A 22,707-nucleotide genomic window follows, 5' to 3' on the forward strand; every position below is an offset into this window, starting at 1 on the left:
AAATAGTTTTGTGATAAGTGTCTTATTATTGTTGTTCTTGTTAGCATCATCTTCTAGCTTATTAAGCAAGAAATACAGGTCTTAGAAATGACATTAAAATATTTCAAAGACCTAAAAAAAAACTCTCCAAAAATTCATATGGAACAAAAAAAGACACCAAATAGCCACAGCAATCTTGAGAAAGAAGAACAATGCCAGATATCAAGCTATATTACAAAGCCACTATTCTCAAAACTGCCTGATACTGGCACAAGAACAGACATATAGACCAATGGAACAGAACAGAGAACCCAGAAATTGACCCACACCATTATGCTCAATTAATATTTGACAAATGAGGCAAAAGCATACAATGGAATCAAGACAGTCACTTCAATACATGGTGTTGAAACAGATACATGAAAAAAAAAAAAATGAAACTAGACCACCAACTTACACCATACACAAAAATAAACTCAAAGTGGATAACGGATATAAACATTGGATAGGAAACCATACAAATCTTAGAAGAATCCATAGGCAGAAAAATATCAAACATATGTCATAGTAATATCTTTACTGATACAGCTCCACCAATGGAAACTAAGGAGAAAATAAACAAATGGGACTACATCAAAATGAAAATCTTCTGCATAGCAAAAGAAGCCATCAACAAAACAACAAGAAAGCGCACTACATGGGAGAACATATTAGCCAATGTTATATCCGATAACACCTAATATTCAAAATTTATAGGAAATTCATACATCTTAACAAAAGGAGGATAAAAAATCCAATCAGAAAATGGGCAACAGACTTAAATAAACACGTTTCAAAAGTGGACATACAGAAGGCCACAAGACATGAAAACATGCTCAAAGTCACTAAATATCCAAGAGATGCAAATCAAAACAACAATGAGATATCATCTCACAGCTGTCTGAATGGCTATCAGCAACAAATCGACAAATGACAAGAGCTGGTGCGGATATGGAGAAAAAGGAACTCTCATGCACTGCTGGTGGGAATGCAGACTGGTGCAGCCACTGTGTTTCCTCAAAAAATTAAAAATGGAACTCCCATTTGACCCACTTCTAGGAATATATTCCAAGAAAACAGAAAAACCAATCAGAAAGGATATATGCACCACAATGTTCATAGCAGCACAATTTACAATAGCCAAGATTTGGAAATGACCTAAGTGCCCATCAACAGATGAGTGGATTAAAAAATGTGGTACATCTATATAATGGAATGCTACACTGCTGTAAAAAAAAAAAAAGAACTTTTACCATTTGCAACAGCATGGATAGACCTGGACAGCATTATGCTAAAATGAAATAAGCCTGTCAGAGAAAGAAAAATATCACATAATCATACTCATTTGTGGAATATAATTAATATAAACTGATGAACAAAAATAGATCCAGAGACATAGAAGCATCGAACAGTCCATCAATCTTCAGATGAAAGGCAGGGGAGGGTGCAGGTGGGAGAGTAGGAGATCAACCAAAGGACTTTATATGTATGCATATAAGCATAACCCATGGACAAAGACACTAGGGGAGGTGAGGGCATGTGCTGTGGGGTGGGGTGGCCAATGGGGAGGAAAGGAGACATATGCAATACTATATGTAATACTTTAAACATTAAAAAAAAATTTTTTTAAAGAAAGAAATCACATTACAATGTGAAGTGATGTAAAACATTGCCCATAGCAAACCCACTTCTACCCTGTGTTATCCCAGATAAATTCTACTATTCTGGTCAATTGAAGATAAAATAAATTTTTTTTTAAAAAAAGGCTAAGTCTAATTTAATTCATTAAAAACTAGAGAAATGGAGCTAATGTAGCATTTAAAAATGTGTGACTAGAAATAAAGGTTACCACCCCAACTCCCCCACTCCCTGCTGCTCAGTGGGGAAGCTGCCCCTCTCCCCCAATAGAATGTTCCTCATGAGCTAGAAAAAGCATCATTGAACCTTCCCCCAAAGAAGACTGATTCTAGAGTCCCTGAACCTGCATGTCTCAGGAGTGGCCGTTACAGGTAGACAACCTCATTCCAGGGGCAGCAAATGTTCTGTGAACCACACAGGATAGGCAGCTGCAGGCTTCCGTGGACAGTACTTGCCCTCAGTACTACAAAAATGTTAACGTTGCATAATACATAAGCAAGCGTGACAAAGGAAGGGGCACCAAATGACCATTCAGATTATAATACGTGTGTGAATGAGCCAGCAGGATAGTCTCTGCAAATAAAGACCCATAGAAATGCTAATATTTCCACCTTTCACAAGTAATAATAATGCATCATCTGGCCGCAACAGTTCCTTAAGTACCTTATGTTCTCTGCTGGAATCAGACCATTAATCCCATTTATGTAGCTAATGGGAAAAGCCTAAATCCAAATTAAGGTCCTGGAGAAAAGTACTGGAATTAATGAGGAAGCGGAATCACTTTTTGCCATGGCCATAGCGTGGCGTTGCCTAGTAGCACTTTTTTGCTCCTGATCTTTACTCAGAATACTGAATAATCTGCTCAGGAAAGAAATGGTTAATATACCCACATGGAGAGTCTTTGAGTTGTTCAACCCAGACATTACCACTCAGTGACCCTGGTCCCTTGGTAACATCTCCTTCCCTAAAGTATCCACTTTCCAGGCAGCCAGGAAAGCTGAGTCAGCTTTGACCATATGCTACTGAACAGCACTGTGACCCCAGTCACAGCACGCTCTGCTAGGTGATGCAGTTTTAGTCTGCAACCCTCTTTCTCATGAGAAACAGCAGCACCTACTAGTTCTGTGCTTAAGAGAAGTCCGGGGTCAATCAGACCTGTGAGTACATCCCCGCCCCACCAACATCTGAGGGTTCTGTGTCAGCTGACATCTTACAGGTTGATTTTCCTTACCTTTCAAACGGACGGGGAAGGAAGGCCTCTGAGCATCACTTGGACAATTGTTAATATTAGTACAAGTGAGATACAGCACGACTAAAACAGCCGCACTCCAGTGATTGCCATCCAAGGGTGTGGGTCACTCAGAGTCTGTGGCACAGTGCACCTGCTCCCTTCTGCTGCTGAAGCCCTGTCCTATCCCAGACAAAAGGACTCAGTGAGGGGTCTTCTCTCTAAGAGGCAACCATCTCTCAAATGGCGACGAAGAAAGAGACCTGCAGGTGCTCCTGTCTGCTTGTCCTCTTGGCTAATATAATCTGCAGAAACTTGCAGGAAACGCAGATAATTCCAACATCTAACATCTCAGAGTCAAGAGCTGGAGTCCTGGGGCCTGATTTGCACCGTGGATATGCAGCACCACGAGCCTCCTGCTTGGGATTTCTGTCCTTGGATGGGTATCAGGCTGTGTCTGTGGCTGTACATGGATCCTTCCTAAACTCAGGGACAGGCAGGAACTGCAGGTCTCAGGGCTGTGTGTGTGTGTGTGTGGGGGGGGGGGGGTGTGAGAGAGAGGAGAGAGCCATACCCAGTCTCCCACCCAGGCCATTTATTTTCTGCAACTGAATCTCACACTAGCCTTTCATCTTTGAATATTTTTCAGTCCTGTTTTGAAGCAGAATAATAATGATATTTTAGTTTTCTGTAGCCCTATTTTTGAGTGATAGGAAGCAAATGATTTCACTGTAAAGTGCTCCCACTAATAACCTTCTCAGACTCAAAAAGTCTCAAAAGAGCAAAATCTACGCTGCTTTTAAAAGCAGACCAAATAGCTTCTATTTCAGAGATTCAACAGAGATGGAGTTTCATCTTAAGACATCAGCAGCCAATTCTATTTGCTTTGTAAGGACGTGTCCAGCAAGAGGCTTTCTGAAATATAAGCACAGCAATACCTGCCCCTCTTCTTTGATTTTGGTGGAAGGCCCTCCCTCCAGAAAAGGCTCTCCAGCCCAAGGCAGCCACATGGATTGGGCATCACACCATCACCTGTCCATCACCAACTGAGCAGCTTCCTTCGGGGCAGCACCAGAACCCTCTTGGATTTTGTTGATGGGGCCCAGAAGTTCCCTCCAGAGTCAGGGGCACCTCCTTGGAGGAGGAAGCCAGTCTTTGAGACCCAGGTTGGCCCTGGCGCTGGGTGACTGCCATCCCCAAGGAGATGGTACAAAAGCTCCTTCCAGCTTCTGGGCTTCTGAGAGCTGAGGCTGGGACGACTTGGGGGCAGCAGGAGAGGTCAGCAGCACCAAAGGCTGTGGCTGGGCATGATGTCACGGTGCCCAAGGGTGCCAGGAAGGTATTCTAGAAAGCCTCTTAGTGACATCAAGATGCCCTTAAAATTAAAACAGAAATCGCTTGCTAATGTCAAAGATTCAGCAGCAGGATGGTACCTCACAGCTGTTACCATCTCTAAAGAGGCGTTATATTACAGTAATTACAGAGAAGAGTCTTTGTTGTCAGATTATTATAAACTTAAAACAACAACTGAATATATACGCATGTGTTTATAGGTACGTGTGTGTGTGTGTGTGTGTGTGTGTGTGTGTGTGTGTGTGTGTGTGTTTTACAAAGTTCCTCTTTTCTTCACCCCCCTTCTCTGTCCCCAAATCAACCTTTAGTGAATGAAATGATAAAATGTTCTCTGTCTCCCGCTATAGCCGGGATTCCTAATATGGAAAGTAATATGAATGCCTTTGATATTAAGGTTGGAACTGGATTTCTAATATACTTTTCTGGACTTAGTTAATCAGGCAACTGAGGCCAGGCAGAGTGGTGTCCTCAGATGGGGCTTCCCCATGCTTTAAGTGGGAGAAGGCCAACCTAATAAATTAAGGAGAGAGCCTGATATCTATTGATAGCTAGGCCCGAGCATCTGGTTACTGGGTGTCTACAGAATAGGGCCGGAACGCCCAGGGTAAGAGCCGAACAACTGGTGCGGGATCTGTGATCTAAGAGTCTCAAGAGTCTTGACCTGCCATGGAGACAACATGGAAGCTGTGATCCATAAACCCTTCCCCCATCACCCAGACATGTACTCAACGCTATGTTTAAAGAAGAAGAAGAGATCTCTGTTAATATCCATGAAGTGTGTGCTGGATACCCCTAGACCAAAACCTCTGGCTGACATAGAAATGAACACTCATCAGAGGGGCTTCCCTTTTGTACCCTCTCCTCCTCCTATCTTCCTTTTTCCTGGATAGATTCGTGGAGCTGCATTTACTGACCGATTTCCTTGTCCTGAACTATAACTCAATTCTTTTGGCACCAGGTTGACATAGCAGGGATGGAAAAGGAAAGGGAAAAAATCTCCAGACCCTAAACTTTTTCCTCACTCTCTGTTTGTTTCTCTTAATTTTACACCTGTGGGTAGAGTAGCTCTCAATAGCTTGTCCATTTATTTATGACCATGAAAAATAAAAATGATCAAACATTTAATCCCAGGGCATAAGCATGACAAAAGAAGTAAAGGATAACTGCTGTCACTCGTTTGTTTTAGAACCATAGTTTGGCATGCTGTAAGTTTTTCAACCTCAAGCAAGATAAATTAAGAGTCTGTGTAAACCTCTTTCTCCCTTTCTGTATCAAAACTGCTTATTGTTTCTCATCCCTGGCTCTCTCGCTGTTGCTTGCACCTCTAAATTTCAAAGCCAAGTCCACTTGGAGGATTTTTGGGTCACTGTATGGGCACTCACTGCTGACTGCAAGTAGAAGAGCCCTCAAAGACTGCAGTCTACTACTCCCTGGTCCCTGCACAAAGTTCTCACTTCAAAAATGCAAGAGGCGATTATTAATGCTAACTCTCTAAGGTTTGACTCAATAATATTTAAGATATTTCTGGTCACATAAAACCAACTCCTATGTCTGCCTTTCTCAAGGTGTGAAATTTGGGGCACTTACTTAGCTTCCTTCTCTAAGCCTCATTTCACTCATCTGTAGGATGTCAGTGACAACAGTACCCACCTCCCAGGGTTATGGTAAATATTAAATAACAGTAGGCTCATGCAAGGCACAGCAGGGGTCTGGCCCATACCACGTGGTCTGTAAATGCTGGTTACAGACTTGTGACGACCCCAGCCTCTTGTCACTGTGTAAGCAAAGAACTGCCTTTGGCTCTAAGTAAGCCAGACTGAAGGCAGGTGGAATCTGCTGTTTGACAGATGTGGTACCCATCTGAGAATGTCCCTCCAGTCTTCCTGAAATTCTTGGGGCCACTTCATCTCACATCTCCATCCAATGGATGCCAGCATTTTGCTTTCTAACTCATCTTCCTTTGCTTCTATTACTCTGTCATTCTGTATTACTGTGATCCTCATGATAAAAGCCCACTCAGAAAATAACAGTATTTAAAAATTCCTTACCACACAGAAAGTATGTGACTGCACCATACAAAGAAACTTTAGAATCATAAAATCGGGAATAATAATCTGGGTGATAACACTGAAAAAAAAATGAAAGTCTTTTTAAATGGCCAAAGGAGCATAACATTGAGGAAAAGCTGTAAGAAATTTGTTTAAGGGATAAAGAGATGAAATGAGGTTGTGAATATAAAAATAATTACAGCATACTGATCCATGTCTGTATACAAATATAAATATTTGCTACCTATATGATGGTGTGCCTCATAGAATCTATAAAAGAGTCTCCACTTAAAACTTCCTCTGATTTCACTTGAAGAGGGCTGTATTTATTGATTATAGTATTGAGTAAATACCATATTTAAAAAATATATATCAAGCCATAATGAGACCTAATTGTAAAAATCATTGGAAAAAGTTCAGTCAGGCCTCTCTCTCCACACATGACAGACCATGAATTATTCTAATAATCATGTCCCTTATGAACATGTGCAGGTGGCCTGGGATAAGCTGTGTCTTGAGAGGCAGTTACAATAATGCACCAGGCTTCAACTGCTGGCATCAGGATGTGGCATAGTTATCAGTTTCTGTTCTCTTGTAACTTGATTCTGATATCAAGCCCTCTCCATCGGCTAATCAACATTCCCCGGGAAAACCCATCCTCTTGCACATAAAAATGTGCCCAGCATCACTCAGCCTCTTTTTCTGGCTTTGTTTTTTCCCTGTGGACATTCTTTATCACTTTTTCGTCCACTCTGACAAGAATCCCTGGGGTTTGCATGAGAACAAAAAGAGGTTGGAGATTTAGTATATGTGCATCTTGAAGCATTCAAAGTAGAAAACCACTCACATATTCATTGCTCTCTTCTCCTAAATCCATAAATTTTTCAGCCCCAGTGTGATTTTGTGATTTTTCAATGTCAGTTCTCTTTTAAATCATTTTTCTTCCCTCTAGGGTTTCCTTATTTCAAAAGATGTAGCTCCCCATTTTTTATTTTACATCTAGCTATCTCTCAGGTCACGAGCTAGTAGAGAACATGGTAAAAATTCAAATGTGGCTTCTTTTCTTACTGAGTAAGGAAGAGATTGTAGCTGCAGCTACATTTTTCGAAGGGTAGCCCAAATGATATCTGTCACTCAAAGGACCCTGTTGCTGCATGTCCCATTTTTTTTTCCTCTGGGAATGCTGTTTTGTCTCTAATAAATAAAAGGAAATGTATATGAGTGTCTAAGCTGATCTTTAGACATCAATGCATCCAAAGGCAATGTGATCAGTGCTGTCTGCAACCCTCATGGGTAAAGGAGGCAAGTTTATCAATCAGTAGAAGGCATACGAGTGCTGAATAGGGTGATAATGTCTCATAGTCTCTCATTCTCTCTTCCCCGCTGCGATCACTTAAGTAAGCCACTCTTGAAGGTGACCACCACAAACAACTCCTCCTCCCAACCCTGCAAAATGGAACAGTGGACCTCATTGCTGTGACATGGTATGGCCTTGTTATATGAGGTATTAAATACAAAGTCAACTGCTGATTATTTTAATCCTATGACAGTATTAGACTCCAGTTCTCTCCAGGCACTGGGATAAGGGTTCCAGTATCAATTGCATTACACAGACTCTCTACCCCAAACAACTATACTAGTATATACACACATGCACACACCTAGGTCCCGAAGGTCCATGATGGCAGGAAGCTACTCAACATAAAGGGCTATGACCTCCCCACTCACCATACACCATCCAGAGTCAACTTTAAAACACAGATCACCTCCCTCCAGGTTCCTTGGAATGGGGTAAAAACTTCACGCTGTGTCCTCTCCATCTTTTATGACCAGGCTGCAAGCTCTCTGAACAACGGAGGTAAGTAGATGTGGTATCGGCCTACATGGTCAAATTTGGAGCAAAACCAAACCTTATGTGTCTTCATTTAGATTCCCCAGAAACAGACGTGGAGACAAGAATTGGTGCACCAGCGACTGACTAATAAACACTACGAGAAGAAACTGGTAAAGAAATGGGAGGTGCAGGATGAGGAGGAAGAGGCCAAGCAAAGGTATGATTTCACGTGAAGTCCCAGTCCCCTCTTGATCCCGCAAGGAGCTCTGGTGATCAACTCTGATGCAGTTTTTCAGTTTAAGTATTGTCCCAACTTGGCTCAAATGAACAGGGCTTTCATACTGCCACACTAGTCAGTGGTTTGTGCCATGCAAGGGACTGTAAGTTACTAAGCATGGTCTGCTCTGGTAAAAAAGGCCCCAGTGACCTAAGGGTAGTCCTCTAAAGAGGGTTGCAGGTTTATGTTCTTAGGAGAAGCGCACAGAAGGTAATAGCTACTAGTATGTCCAAAGAATTGATAAAGGTTACCAGAGGGTTTTGCAGGATGTCTACAGAGTCTGCTCCAATATTTAAAACAATTGAGAAGAAAATAAGACACATACCACAGATAAATCAGAATTGAGTTTGAATCTCAGCTCTATGCTTATTATCTGGGTGGCCTTAGACAAGCTACTTCTCATTCCTGAGCCTCAGTTTCCTCATATGGAACAGGATAATAGCATATTATACATTTGGTATAAGGAGATTTGAAATATATGTGAAAATTTTAAACTGTACCTTCACTATAATATCTATTCAAAAATATTAATTATTGTTATCACCATCACCACTATCATCATACCATCATCATCATCATCATACTTGCCTAGGCCAGAAGAGTTCTTTGGATTAAATAGCATGGTAAACCTGGATTTCTTCACATTTCTCCACACCTAAATTCCAATCTCCTCTGGTCTTAAAATACTCAACTGTCTGCTCTGCTTTTCAACTTTAGGGGGTATCCTTCTCCTCTTCTTTATCTCCCTCCACCCCTCCCTTCTCATTTTCTGACCCTCGTATCTGGGTTTCTCCTGACCTTGATTTTGGAGGTAAGCATTTCAGACTGTGCCAGACCAATCCAAGAGAATGTATGACTCCGAGACTAATGATTGTGTTGGGTACCTGCATTCTGAAATGAGTGGGAGTACCACTAGCTCCCAGGAAGACCTAGAAATGGTGACCAGGACAGCAAGAGTGCCTTGGTGACGCCAGCACTGGACTGACTGCAGAATAGGACTGCTAGGCTCAGACAAAGAGAAAGGACTTGGGAAGTCCTTCAAACTTTGATATGTGATTCCACATGTGTTAGTTGGGTCAATTAATTTCTTATTTGAGTGAGAAAAAAAAAATAAAAGATAAAACCTAGGGTGATTCTGAAGAGAAGGCTTACTTGAGACTCTTCCAGCCGCCAAGTTTTCCTCTTTCCAAGAGATCTGAACCTTTAAAGAAGCCCCATTTGACCACTCTGCTGATTGCCACTTTAGGATGTCATTTGTGCCGGGCAAAACAGACCCAATTTCACATAAAAGCTTCTCAAAATCAAGTTTTTCTTTGCCCAGAACTGAAGACAAAGGCCTCCCGGGAGCTACCCCAATGACTCAGCAGGAGAAATGTTGCCCTTTGACTGATTTTCCTTGCTGTCAAGATGTCTAATGGTATAAAATTCCTTGGCAATTAGGGAGATACACTAAAACTTGATGCTGAACTGTGTTAAAGAGTAAAAATTATTTTGAGTCAATTCTTCTCTTTCCTATATTGATCCGTAGATCTCCACTTTCATTTATTTTAAGGTGCAAACAATATAATATAGATTGGAAATTCCTTGCTGGAAAATGGTTCTAGAAGGCACGCCAAGCAGAGCATAATTGGTTTTTACACGATGGCTCACTGCAATTTATTTGCTTACTGGTGTTCCTCAATGAGCAGATTCGGTTCCAGATAGCCGGTCCCTGTCTCCTGAAAGCCTTAGACCTCAGGTGATGGTACTAGAACAACAAACCATTCTCACACATCCAACTCGGCACACCAGCACTCAGTCTCCTCAGGAGGCAAAGCAGGGCGTGGAAATGTAGCAAAGTTTAAAATAATTCAACACAACTGTGTTGCCAGTGGTAATGCCAGCCGGCAGAGCGGGACTCTGAAAAAACACCTAGATGAATTGCAAGGTCAGAGAAAGTCCATGACTTGAAATGTTACAACTTAGCCCCTTTACTGGCTAGTCACAACCATGGAAAGAATGGAAAAATTTATAGACACAATTCAGGAGTTTTGTTGTTCCTTTTGTATAAAATGTCTGAGTCCATAAAGTGGAAAGACCTGCAATGCCAGATACCCCTGAGAACTGATGATTCCAAAAAAAATAAGAAATCTTGTCTGAGAAACGATTATGTCCCCTACACTGTACTTGTCTCCGTAGGGATACAGGGCTCTATTTTCAAATAATGTTCAATCGAGTTGATGTGACAAGACTAATCTGTATGAAAATATCAGGACTCGGAGTTTGCTGCAATAAGGGAGAACAGCCTGAACTTGTCACAAAAAAAAAAAGACGCTACAGCTGGCAGGGGTATTGGTAAATGACAACATCCCGCAGAACAGCTCAATAAATCATCTTATTCGAAGAGTGTTCATAAAATACAAAAAGGCCTGCATCCTGTTAGAGAGGGCCCGTGTTTCAGGAGGATCTAAACATCACAGAGGGCTGCCCGACCTGAATTGGACTCGATATGAGCAAGAAATTAAGCTGTCAGGGATTATTTGTTTCTGCAGCAGAGTCTGGCCTACTCTGATTATTAAAACACTGCTTTCCTATTTTTTTTTTTTTAGCACAAATGTCAGACCTAACCCTGATTCTACCGGTTTGAGTCATGTTCCCACTCTAGAACCATTACCCAGGAGGATCAACATAGGAAAAACCAATTTGTTGCATTATATGCTCCATGGCTTTAGTAGCACTTTGGTAGATAAATTACTATATAATACTGTCAAATTCCTGGATTACTTGGCATAACATATGTTTATAGTCCATCAGTAGCTCCAAAGACAACCATTCTAAGAATGAGAGTTTGGACCCTTGCTAACACAGATTCACTGGATGTTTTATAGTTCAGTGGTCACGTGCTTCTCTGGCCAAAAACATTTTTCTCTCTTCCACATTACCTTTCAGGTCCGGGAGTACGCACTATTCAATTCAGTGATCCTATTCAAATACTGAAGGGCTCTATGTAAATTCCTTATTTTTCACTGACACATTCATGTGGCTTTGTTTTATTAAATAGTAACACATTTGTCTTTGGGTAAAATTAATTTTTTTTCTTTGAAAATACTGGAGAATTGGAAAGTTAAACTTCAGGGATTATGATTGGTATTGTTTTAGGGTAGTAACTCATCAGGGTTAGTCCCATTTGGGGGCCGATTTCATTATAGAAAATCCTTTTTCTTTCCGTAAACAGAGCAGGAAGTGCTTCTGTCTTGATATCATGGGGAAAATCCATACGAGGCATTTTTCAATGAAATTAGAGAGATCCCTACAAGGATATGTTTTCTCTCATTTTGAATTTCATATTTCTTAGATGTATGCTTCCATAATTGGACATAATTTTAAAGAATACCTTCTGTTGTAGAACAGATTCTCCCTATTATCTACAGCTACATTTTTTAAATAATTTAAATATTACAGAATGGGACTGTACTGGTGCCCTAAATAAGACTATATTGATGTATCTCTATCTATATCTATATCTATATCTATATTTATAATTTATATATCTATATATAAATCTTATGACAGGGAAGAGAAGATATGCAGAACTTTATGTCCTGACTAGTGATTAGAATAATAGGTGAGTATTGAAATTGCTCATGCTCACAACAAATTTGAAAAAAGAAAAAAATAGTATAATACCTACATATGCCTCATCTCAATTCATCACTGTTCCAAATTTGACCAATATAGGCCCCCTTCAAGCCAACCTATAATCCATTTGATCTGAACTCCCACCCCTTAATCTTTCACTACTTCCTTGCTTTCTACAATATTTCAACAAGTTGTTCCAGGTTCATTTTCTACTCCCTCCATCTGCAATAATATCAACAACAATACATTTTGACCATGACAAACCAACACTTGAGTTCTCCACTCCCTTTTAGCTCCATCTTTCAATTCCAACAATGGAGATGTGGTGACACCCAGTACCAGAGTATCACTCTCCTACCCCAGCCAGCCATGCACAAGTGCACACTCACATAAAGCTTTGATAAAGGCTCTTTGCTTGACCAAACTTTATTCAGGCTCCTGAACTTTCTCTTACGTCCATCTGAACACTTCTTCATAAAATCTGCTTTTATCAAGAACTCTGCTAAGATAGTTTAATAAGAATCCCCCATCCTCTACATCTGATCACTCCTGTTATCTAATTAGGTTCACCATCCTCCACCATCCCCAGATGATGTCCGATCCCCCTGGCCTGTCTTCTGCAAGAGTCTTTTGAGGTCAATTTAGCCAGAGTTCTCCTTACCCCAATGTTTCTATTGTGTGATTTTCTACCCACCGACCTTCACCATGCTCCTAAGCTATAAATTCCCACTTGCCCATGCTGTATTTGAACTTGAGCCCAGTTCTATACTGAGGTCTCATTTCTCCTAAGGCAGTCATCCTGAATAAAGTCTTTTTTTTTTTAACCACTCTACTGTCCAGGCTGGGTGTGGGGAGTTCACAACTTTCCCTGAGGTTCACTAAAAACCACTGATGAGTGACTCTAGCAGGTTTGGTTCAGTTGATAGAGCATTGACCTGAGGACTGAAGGGTCCTGAGTTTAATTTGGGTCAAGGGCACAGGCTTGGGTTGCAGGCTCAATCTCCAGAAGGGGGCATGCAGGAGGCAGATGATCAATGATTCTCTCTTATCATTGATGTTTCTATCTCTCACTCCCTCTCCCTTCATCTCTAAAATCAATAAAAATGTACTTTTTTTATTTTTAAAGAAACCACTAATGAGTGCCTAAGGATTCTCCTTTCTTGCTCTCTGACTGCCCTTTACTGAACTCATTCCTTCCACCCACATCCACATAACTCACACTGCTCAGAATTCAGCCCAACCAGCCTATCCATTTCTTTACCACCTGGTGATGTTCCCCCTTTCCACCCCTTAAGCCCATTTTACAATTACCTCCATATCACCTTGGGTCAAGGCTGGCTTTTCTTTTTATGGAGGGGGAGAAAACACCGTACTCTGGAAAGCCCCTTTCCTCTTAACTAACATTCAATGTCTTCATTTTATTTCAGAATTCTTTTGCTGTTTGACTTTTTTAATGTTTAATCTCATTATGGATAAATCCCCCGCCAGGAACAATGTTCAGCTCTCATTCAAACATTTTAATTACAACTCTCCCTCTTTTCATTTTCATTTCTCTTGCTGTTTACAACAAAAGAAACACCTTCCTTCCACCACAGACAGCTTTGTATAAGGGAACAACTTATTTGCTTCTTAAGAGCTCAACTCTATGAATGCCATATTTACACAACACAGTTCATGTAAATATTCCAGCTCATAATGTGTTAAGATCCCCCACTTCTCTTAGAGCTGGCTAAGCCCCACTAGAGAAAACTGAGTATGGCCCCAGGAAAACTCAATCCTCGACTTGATTGTAAAATATATATTCCCCAGAGGACAAACAGTATTGCCTATTATTTCATAAATAACTTTAAAGGCAAAGAACTTAGAGTGAACAATGGAGGAGAAATTGAGCAGGGAAAAAAAAACACATACTTATTATCCAGATTTTACATTTCCATTTGCTAACTCTCTTCGGTTGTTTGTCTAAAATGTAAATCTTTTGTTTTCATGATAATTAGAGAGAATAGTAAATTATAATATGCTTGGATTTTAGTTATCTTGAATGATTTAGCAAAAACATAAAAGGAGGGATCTTACCTAAGCCAGCAATTACAGATATATTTCATAGGACGACTGTGAACAGAAATTCTGAAGAAGTCCTTCATTTTCTCTACACCTTTCAGATGTTTCTGTTTCCAGCAGGGTGTCCACTAGGGACTACCAGGTCTTCTGTTTCCTACTGTAGCAGAGACACCAGATGCAAGTAGTAAGTGGTAAGTTATTACTGTGAAAAACGGAAGGATTTCTGTCTTCCTTGGGTCACGCCCTATTATAAGGACACCCACAGAATGTTCCTGTGCACAAGGCCCCTGCAGAGTTTCTTTCTGTTTTACATCCCTGTGCTACACTGACCTTATAGATACTCCCTTCAGAGGTTGGCTCAAAAGACAAAGAAAGCTGCCCTGGCTAGTTTGGCTCAGTGCAAAGAGCATGGGACTACGGGCTGAAGGATCCAGGGTTCAATTCCAGTCAAGGATTCATGCCAGGGTTGTGGCTCGATCCCCTGGGAGTGTGGGAGGGGGACATGCAGGAGACAGTCGATCGATGATTCTCTCTCATTAGTGTTTCTATCTCTCTCTCCCTCTCTCTTCCTCTCTGAAATAAATAAAAATATATTTGAAGAAAAAGACAAAGAAAGTTAAGTAATGAACTCTATATACAGAATTGTCATTCACCTCCGGCAATGGAATCTTTTTTCATCACCAGACAATTCTTCCCTTAGGCGGGATTTTCTCTCAGGAACTTCTTTTAAGTCCCAAGCAAATAAGTTCTTGGCAGGACATGCAACCATTGGGGAGGCATGCATGAATCCTCTACAATAATCTTGCTCTGTGGCCCCAGCTCTCTACTACCTTTCAGCATCCCCCACTCCTAACAATAAAATGAAAGAACAATTCTATTTTCCTTGCTGTTGTTTCATCCCATTAACTCTATCTTTGCTCTCTTAAATCTTGAGTTAGTTAGCTCACTTAATTAGCATGAAACACCACGGAGGTTTAAATCTTAGAATCAATTGCAAAATGGTTCAGCCCAGTCTGGCCCAGGCCCCTAGGCCTAGGAAATATTATTCATCCAGCCACCATATTACTATGTGCACCAGTGCTGTATAGGAAGGCCAGAAAAGAGAATGGTTTCTTGGACAGTTGCAAGTATATGTGATCTTTTCATGAAAATCTGGTCAAGCCATCTGGAGGCATCACTGTGTCTACTTTGAGGAGTTTGAAATTCCTTTGGGAAGACAAATTTTCTCTCATGAGAGAGTAGCAAACACCACGGGTTAACACAGAATCAAGTGCTCAGTAGAGTATTACTCTGGGAGTTGACTGGTATTCTGTGTAGACATGGAAAACAGAACAGAGGCCAATGGAACTGAGCAGGGTCTTCCAATTGGATGGGTAAGAGGAATGGTGGATCTTCAAAAGTATGCAAAAGATGCTTTCACATTTCAAAAACACATATTGATTCGGATTCTGATGTTTGTTTCTCATTAGTAATGAAGACTTTGGTGAAGTAGTTAAGTCACTGGAAACCCATGGGAAACAAGGAGAAAAGCTTTGCTGTTGACAGATATAGATAACTGTTCTTTAGGAGCCAGGGTCTATGAAGAAATGACATATCCCTTTCTATGTCATTTATTTTATTTTATTGTTGACAGCATTACAGATGGCTCCCATTTCTCCCTTTCTATGCCATTTAGACACAATGTTATTTCCTATCTTCTCATCCAAAATTAAGACCTGCATTTCCCTTCAAACTCAGGACACCTTTTTTCCACAGAATGAGAGTTATTTTGCTAAGACTTCCAAGTATGAAGCAAAAAGGCTTTGCTATTTTTAAGCCAAATTAACTTTGCTTAATAAGCATCAAGCCTGCAAATTTGTAGCCTTTAATGACCTTAAGAACCTTATTCTATAACCCAAGTGCTTTGGCAAACCTAAGGAAAATCACAGTTTGTTTAAATATACTCATGATTTAGCAATCCAATAAACTTTCTAATAAGTTGCAAGAATAAGTCATTTTTTTGGAACAAAACCAACAGCATAATTAGCCTGGTGTACTCTTGGGCTCTTAATCACCCAGCAGTCACCTTCAAAAGGGTGACAGTGTTTAACTAAAGAAACAGTTTTCTCTTGGGGAAGAGAGTTTATCAATGGACTTCACTTTGATTTTTTTTTTGGGGGGGGGGAGGTGTCAAGAGGGAGGCAGCAGAACAAGAACAAACAAAAAAAAAAACAGTCTTGTTCTTGGAGTGGCAGATAAGTCCTAGGCTTATAACAATCATGAAAGACATTGGCCTTTCTTTATTAACTAATGATATAACCTTGCTGTTTGCATTTACCACCTGGATCATAGCAACATAGAGTATGGAGAATTTAATAGACTCCCATTATTCAATTTTCCATAATTTTTAACAATTTATAATTATTTACTTTAAGAGGGCAGAAGGGATTACAGAAATAAAGTTATAGCCCTAGCTGGTAATAGCTCTAGCTGGATAGCAGTGCATAGAGTGCTGGCCTGCAGACTGAAGGATCCCAGGTTCGATTCAGTCAAGGGCAGATGCCCAGGTTGTGGGTTCAATCCCCAGTAGGGGGCATACAGAAGGCAGCCAATAAATGATTCTCTCTCATCGTTGATGTTTCTATCTCTCTCTCCCCTATCCCTTCCACTCTGAAATTAATAAAAATATATTTTTTAAAAAGAAATAAATTTATAAGAAAATATATTAAAAAACCAAGTAGCCTTTACTCTGGATATCAGCTTTAATGTAAAAGCACAACAGTGGAAGAGAAGAAGAGCTACTGGGTAAAATGGCCATCTGGTCAACAACAGAGACCGCTGGTCTCCAGTATGCAAAATTGGGAATCATTAAACAAACTTAAAAACTGAGATTTGTCCCATTAATATCTGGAGTTTTTGTGTTTACTATTTAACCTCTTCTCTCACAATATTGAAAGAAATCCTTTTAAAAGTCCCTGTCATGTTTACCATAGATAGCCAGTTGACTTCCTCTAAAATTAATAGCTATTTTTTTAAAATATATTTTATTGATTTTGTACAGAGAGGAAGGGAGAGAGATAGTTAGAAACATCAGTGAAAGAGAGCCATCAATCAGCTGCCTCTTGCACACCCCCTACTGGGGATATGCCCGCAACCAAGGTACATGCCCTTGACCGGAATCGAACCCGGAACCTTTCAGTCCCCAAGCTGACACTCTATCCATTGAGCCAAATTGGTTTCGACTAAAATTAATAGCTATTATTCAGGAATAACTATCAGACCAGACACTATGATAAGCACTTGACATATTTTAATCTCATCACCTTCCAATAGTGCTAGGAGAATATACTATCATTACTCTCATTTTATAGATGAGAACACCAAGATTCAGAGAGTTTAAATTGCCTACTGTCACACAGCTGGCCAACAGCAGAGCCAGAATACAAAACTTCATCATTGAGAATGGCTTTACAAAATACCCAAGTTGAATTGCAGTCTAAGAGTAACATTCATAATCCTTACCCCCCCCCTCTCCCGTGCTCATTGCTTTGTGCAATTCTGACTCATGTGGGAATAGCTATCTGAATACCTGATAGAATGCCTATCTGTGCTTTGAGTTCCTTGAAATCAGATGCCACATCGGATTCATTTTTGTGTCTCCTGCACAAAGCCCTGGGCGGCACTAACTCTGTTTCTAGTCTGACCTACGGAGCTACTGAGGAAATGCTGGAATCCTACGTGCACGTGGTGAAGTCAGTGCTCCCTAGAAAGACATACCCTGAAGGCTGCTGCATGTCAGCCAAATCCCTCGCCTCTGAGAAGCCTTTGGAGACCTAGCAAATTCACATCAGGAGACAGACCAACTTACTAAGTCTGAGGTGTTCAAGATAAAAGATCTTATTGGCAAAGGAGCCTCATTGGTCCTGGATTCCGTTAACTTTTCACCTGTACCCCTCTGTTCCCCCATAATATCTACTTTGATCCTTAAGATGAAAGACCAGTATTTCCAAATTCTAGCTATTGTAGATTGTGCTGCTATGAACATAGGGGTGCATATATCCTTTCTGATTGGTGTTTCTAGTTTCTTGGGATATATTCCTAGGAGTGGGATTACTGGGTCCTGGATGGAATTGGAGAACATCATGCTGAGTGAAATAAGCCAGTCAATGAAAGAGAAACACCACATGACCTCACTCATTTATGGATAATAAAGAACATTATAAACTGATGAACCAAAAGATAGATATAGAGACAGTGAAACAACAAGCAGACTGACAAATTACAGCAGGGAGGGGAGGGAGATCTGGGGGAGATAATAGATCAACCGAAGGACTTGTATACACGCATATAAGTACAACCAATGGTCACAAAACTCTGGGGAGGGAGGGTATGTATGGGGGGGATGTTAAAATATGTACACAGATAATAATTTAATAAAAAATGTAAAAGAAAAAAAAGAAAGACCAGTATTTATTCAACTTTATAACTCTACTTTTCCAGTGGGTACAGTACATGGTTTGACATTCATTAATATAATAATAATAATAGCAGTTAAGGATCCTCAAACACTGAAGACTCTACCAAATGCTTAAGTGTACCTTTTACATGAGTAGTAACTCATTACATAACTTTTAGATATTATTATTCCCTTTTGTAGTTAATGCAAACTGAGGTGGAGAACCACTAAGTAATCTGACCTAGGTGACACTGCTGTCTGATGTCTAACTTCAGAACTTTTAATGATGAAACCAAATTTTCCACTACCATCCCAAAACCTTTCACAGCCCCAAATCCTAACACATAGTTGGCACTTAGTAGTTGTTTACAGCCTAACCAGTCAAGCACAAATCAGAACTCAGAAGTAGCAATTATGGCTAGTTATACATTCAGAAAGAGCCGGTACTGGAGGGAGGTTTAGCTCAGTCTTCACAACTATTTAACTGGTGGTGATGGAAAGAAATAGATTAAGTTTTCCTTTCCTGTTCCCCAATTTTTACAGCCTTTCCTACCATCTCATCTCTCCATTCTCTATAGTAACCAATGGCGCCAAGATTTCAAACCCAGATGGTAAGATTCTAAGTCTCTCAGCAGTGAACCCTGGAGGCAAAGGTGAGAACTAGTACCATGAATGAGTCCACCCTGTGTACTCCAGAACTGCATCTTCAAATTTTATTAGCAACTAGCTGGACATTTCATATTCTCCAATTTTCCTGTACTAATTGTCTGCATTAGAGTCAATGCAGCCAATTAGAAAGAACTACAGGTGGAGTGTCTTTTGCATTGTAGGGAAATGTCGCTATGACATGCACTGACCACCAGGGAGCAGACACTCAACCCAGGAGCTTCCCCCTGGTGGTCAGTGCACTCCCACAGGGGGAGCACCACTTAGCCGGAAGCAGGGCTCACGGCTGGCAGCTGGTGAGTGCAGTGGAGGTGGCAGGAGTCTCTCCCACTGTATCCACTGCAGGCTGGCAGGAAGAAACAATGGGTCTGGGACTGAGAGAGGGTGCAGGCCGGGCTGAGTTCCCTGCCCCCCACACCCGGGCCTCTAGTGTTTAATAGAACTGCCATGAAACTCAGAACAACTGACAACCATAGAAACTAAGGAGGGAAATATTGGGTCGGCAGCTAAGTAATTGCGGGTTTCACACATATATGGCTTCAGTTGAATTTTTAGTTTGCGGACGTAGTACAAATGTAAAACACATTTTGTTATTTGATAGTTGGCTATTCAGCTGTTAATCAGTAAAAAAAAGTTTTTTGATCTGTTTTGTAGTTTTCGTTTGGCGTTCGTTGAAAAATGGAAAATCAAAAGGAACATTTTCGTCATATTTTGCTTTTTTATTTCCGCAAAGGGAAAACGCATCGCAAGCTCATAAAAAGTTATGTGCTGTTTATGGTGACGAAGCCTTAAAAGAACGGCAGTGTCAAAATTGGTTTGCCAAATTTCGTTCTGGTGATTTTTCACTCAAAGATGAAAAACGCTCTGGTCGTCCAGTTGAAGTTGATGACGCCCTAATCAAAGCAATAATCAATTCAGACTGTCACAGTACAACACGTGAGATTGCAGAGAAGCTTCATGTATCACATACATGCATTGAAAATCACTTAAAACAACTTAGCTATGTTCAAAAACTCGATACATGGGTTCCTCACAAACTGAAAGAATCACAGTTAACGCAACGCATTAGCAGCTGCAATTTGCTAAAGAAACGTAATGAAAATGATCCATTTTTAAAACGACTGATAACTGGCGATGAAAAATGGGTTGTTTACAACAATATCAAGCGGAAAAGATCGTGGAGCAGGCCAGGTGAACCAACTCAAACAACATCAAAAGCTGATATTCATCAAAAGAAGGTTTTGTTATCAGTTTGGTGGGATTACAAAGGAATTGTCTACTTTGAACTCTTACCACCCAACCGAACGATCAATTCTGATGTCTACATTGAACAACTAACGAAATTAAACAATGCAGTTGAAGAAAAGCGGCCCGAATTGACAAATCGAAAAGGTGTTGTATTCCATCATGACAATGCAAGGCCACACACATCTTTGGTCACTCGGCAAAAATTAATGGAGCTTGGTTGGGATGTTTTGCCACATCCACCATATAGTCCTGACCTTGCACCATCTGATTACTTTTTGTTTCGATCTTTACAAAACTCCTTGAATGGTAAAAATTTCAATAATGATGATGATGTCAAATCGTACCTGATTCAGTTTTTTGCTAATAAAAACCAGAAGTTTTTTGAATGTGGGATTATGATGCTGCCTTAAAGATGGCAAAAGGTCATTGATCAAAATGGGCAATACATTACAGAATAAAGTTATTTAGTTCCATGAAAAAATTGCCTTTGATTTTCTTTTAAAAATCCGCAATTACTTAGTTGCCCACCCAATACATGGACACAGGTCTTTGAAATGCATCATTTCCTTATTCATAATGTATGGCAGACTATATCATCTTTTACGCTTATGCAGAAAGCCCAAATGAGTTTTGGGGAAGGGGATATACCAATAAGTCCTCATATCTTTTCACATTGTGTTCCATTTTAACCCATACCACTAATCCAAACTAATTTTATCTATCCTCTTAAGTATCTAATTAGAGAACTAGTTTTGAACCTGCATTAAATTTTGGTCCCTCATAGAGAAATTCTCATCACTGCGACAGTATGGGCACTGCATTGCAGAAATATTCCACCTGGCTGTAGAACTAGACATATACATATTAAACAACAAAAGAAAAACCCCCAAGCAGCCGTCAACAAGTGTAAAATAAGATGCTTCCTATTACTTAATTACATCTTTATGCTATTTTTGTAGTTTTATTCTACATCTTGTTATTCCATTCGGAGTGTACAGAAATTCTTAATGAACATTGCTAAAAATAACATTCCTCAGAGACACATACGACTCACCTTGATAATGTTAGTTCCCATTGCTTCTCTTTATTTTTGCAGCAGATCATTAAAATTAAGCTCTTGATTAAAATTACCCAGGGTAATCTACCTCAGACTGCCTTCTCACTTAACAATTGAAGAGATTCATAAATACTGGTGGGGCTAAAGTTTTCACCATGCTTAGTAACTCCTTGGGATGAAAGGTGCTGTGTTAGCATAAAATAACAATAATTAACCAGAATAACCCAACCCCTGGGTATCCACAGACATTCATAGCATCATTGGCAAAGAAACTGTCACTATTATGCATATTTGATACAAGTTTAATTACCAAAGTATGAACATGGACCTTAAAGAATTTCTTAATGGGAGGTAGGACCCTTTCCTATTTAGCATTATTCATCTAAAATGTTCATTAGCAGCAACAGTACACAGTGTATCAAAACTCTCCCATGGCCTTCCAGTGACCGGCAAACTCATTAGTCAACAGAGCCAAATATCAACAGTACAATGATTGAAATGTCTTTTGAGAGCCAAATTTCTTAAACTTAAACTTCTTCTAACATCACTTCTTCAAAATAGACTCACCGAGACCGTGTGGTATTTTGTGGAAGAGCCACACTCAAAGGGCCAAAGAGCTGCATGTGGCTCACAAGCTGCAGTTTGCCGACCACGGCCCTAGCCGGTTTGGCTCAATGGAGAGAGTGTTGGCCCACAGACTGAAGGGTCCTGGGTTTGATTTTGGTCAAAGGCATGTACCTTGGTAGCAGGCTTGATCCTCAGTGGGGGGTTGTTTCTCTCTCATCGATATTTCTAATTCTCTATCCCTCTCCCTTCATCTCTGTAAAAATCATTAAAATATTTTAAAAAAATAACTCTCCCATCTAAGAAAAGCAGTAGAGATAATCAAACTACAGCTGCAAGAGTAAGCATGATTAAGACATGATAAGCATTCCCCAGACTTCTCTATTGCTTTCATTAAATAGGTGGAACCCAATACTATTATTCCCTGTTTCCATTATTCTGTACAATAGTAACCCTTCCTTCTTCAAAAGGTAGGACCCTGAGCTGCTCTACATTGCAGTAGGGCTAGTTTGGATGCTTGCAACACTGAATGAAGATCATGTCCCATTGAGAAAGAGCCAGAGCCAGGTCTATTGACTCAAGGACTCCAGAGAAATCATCACCTCGCTAACACAGCCATTGAAACTTTGACATATGGACCCAGGTGGTCAAAGAGATATGTC

The sequence above is a fragment of the Pipistrellus hanaki genome, assembly GCF_964339955.1.
Source record: "Pipistrellus hanaki genome assembly, chromosome: 14".
Classification (NCBI taxonomy): Eukaryota; Metazoa; Chordata; class Mammalia; order Chiroptera; family Vespertilionidae; genus Pipistrellus; species Pipistrellus hanaki.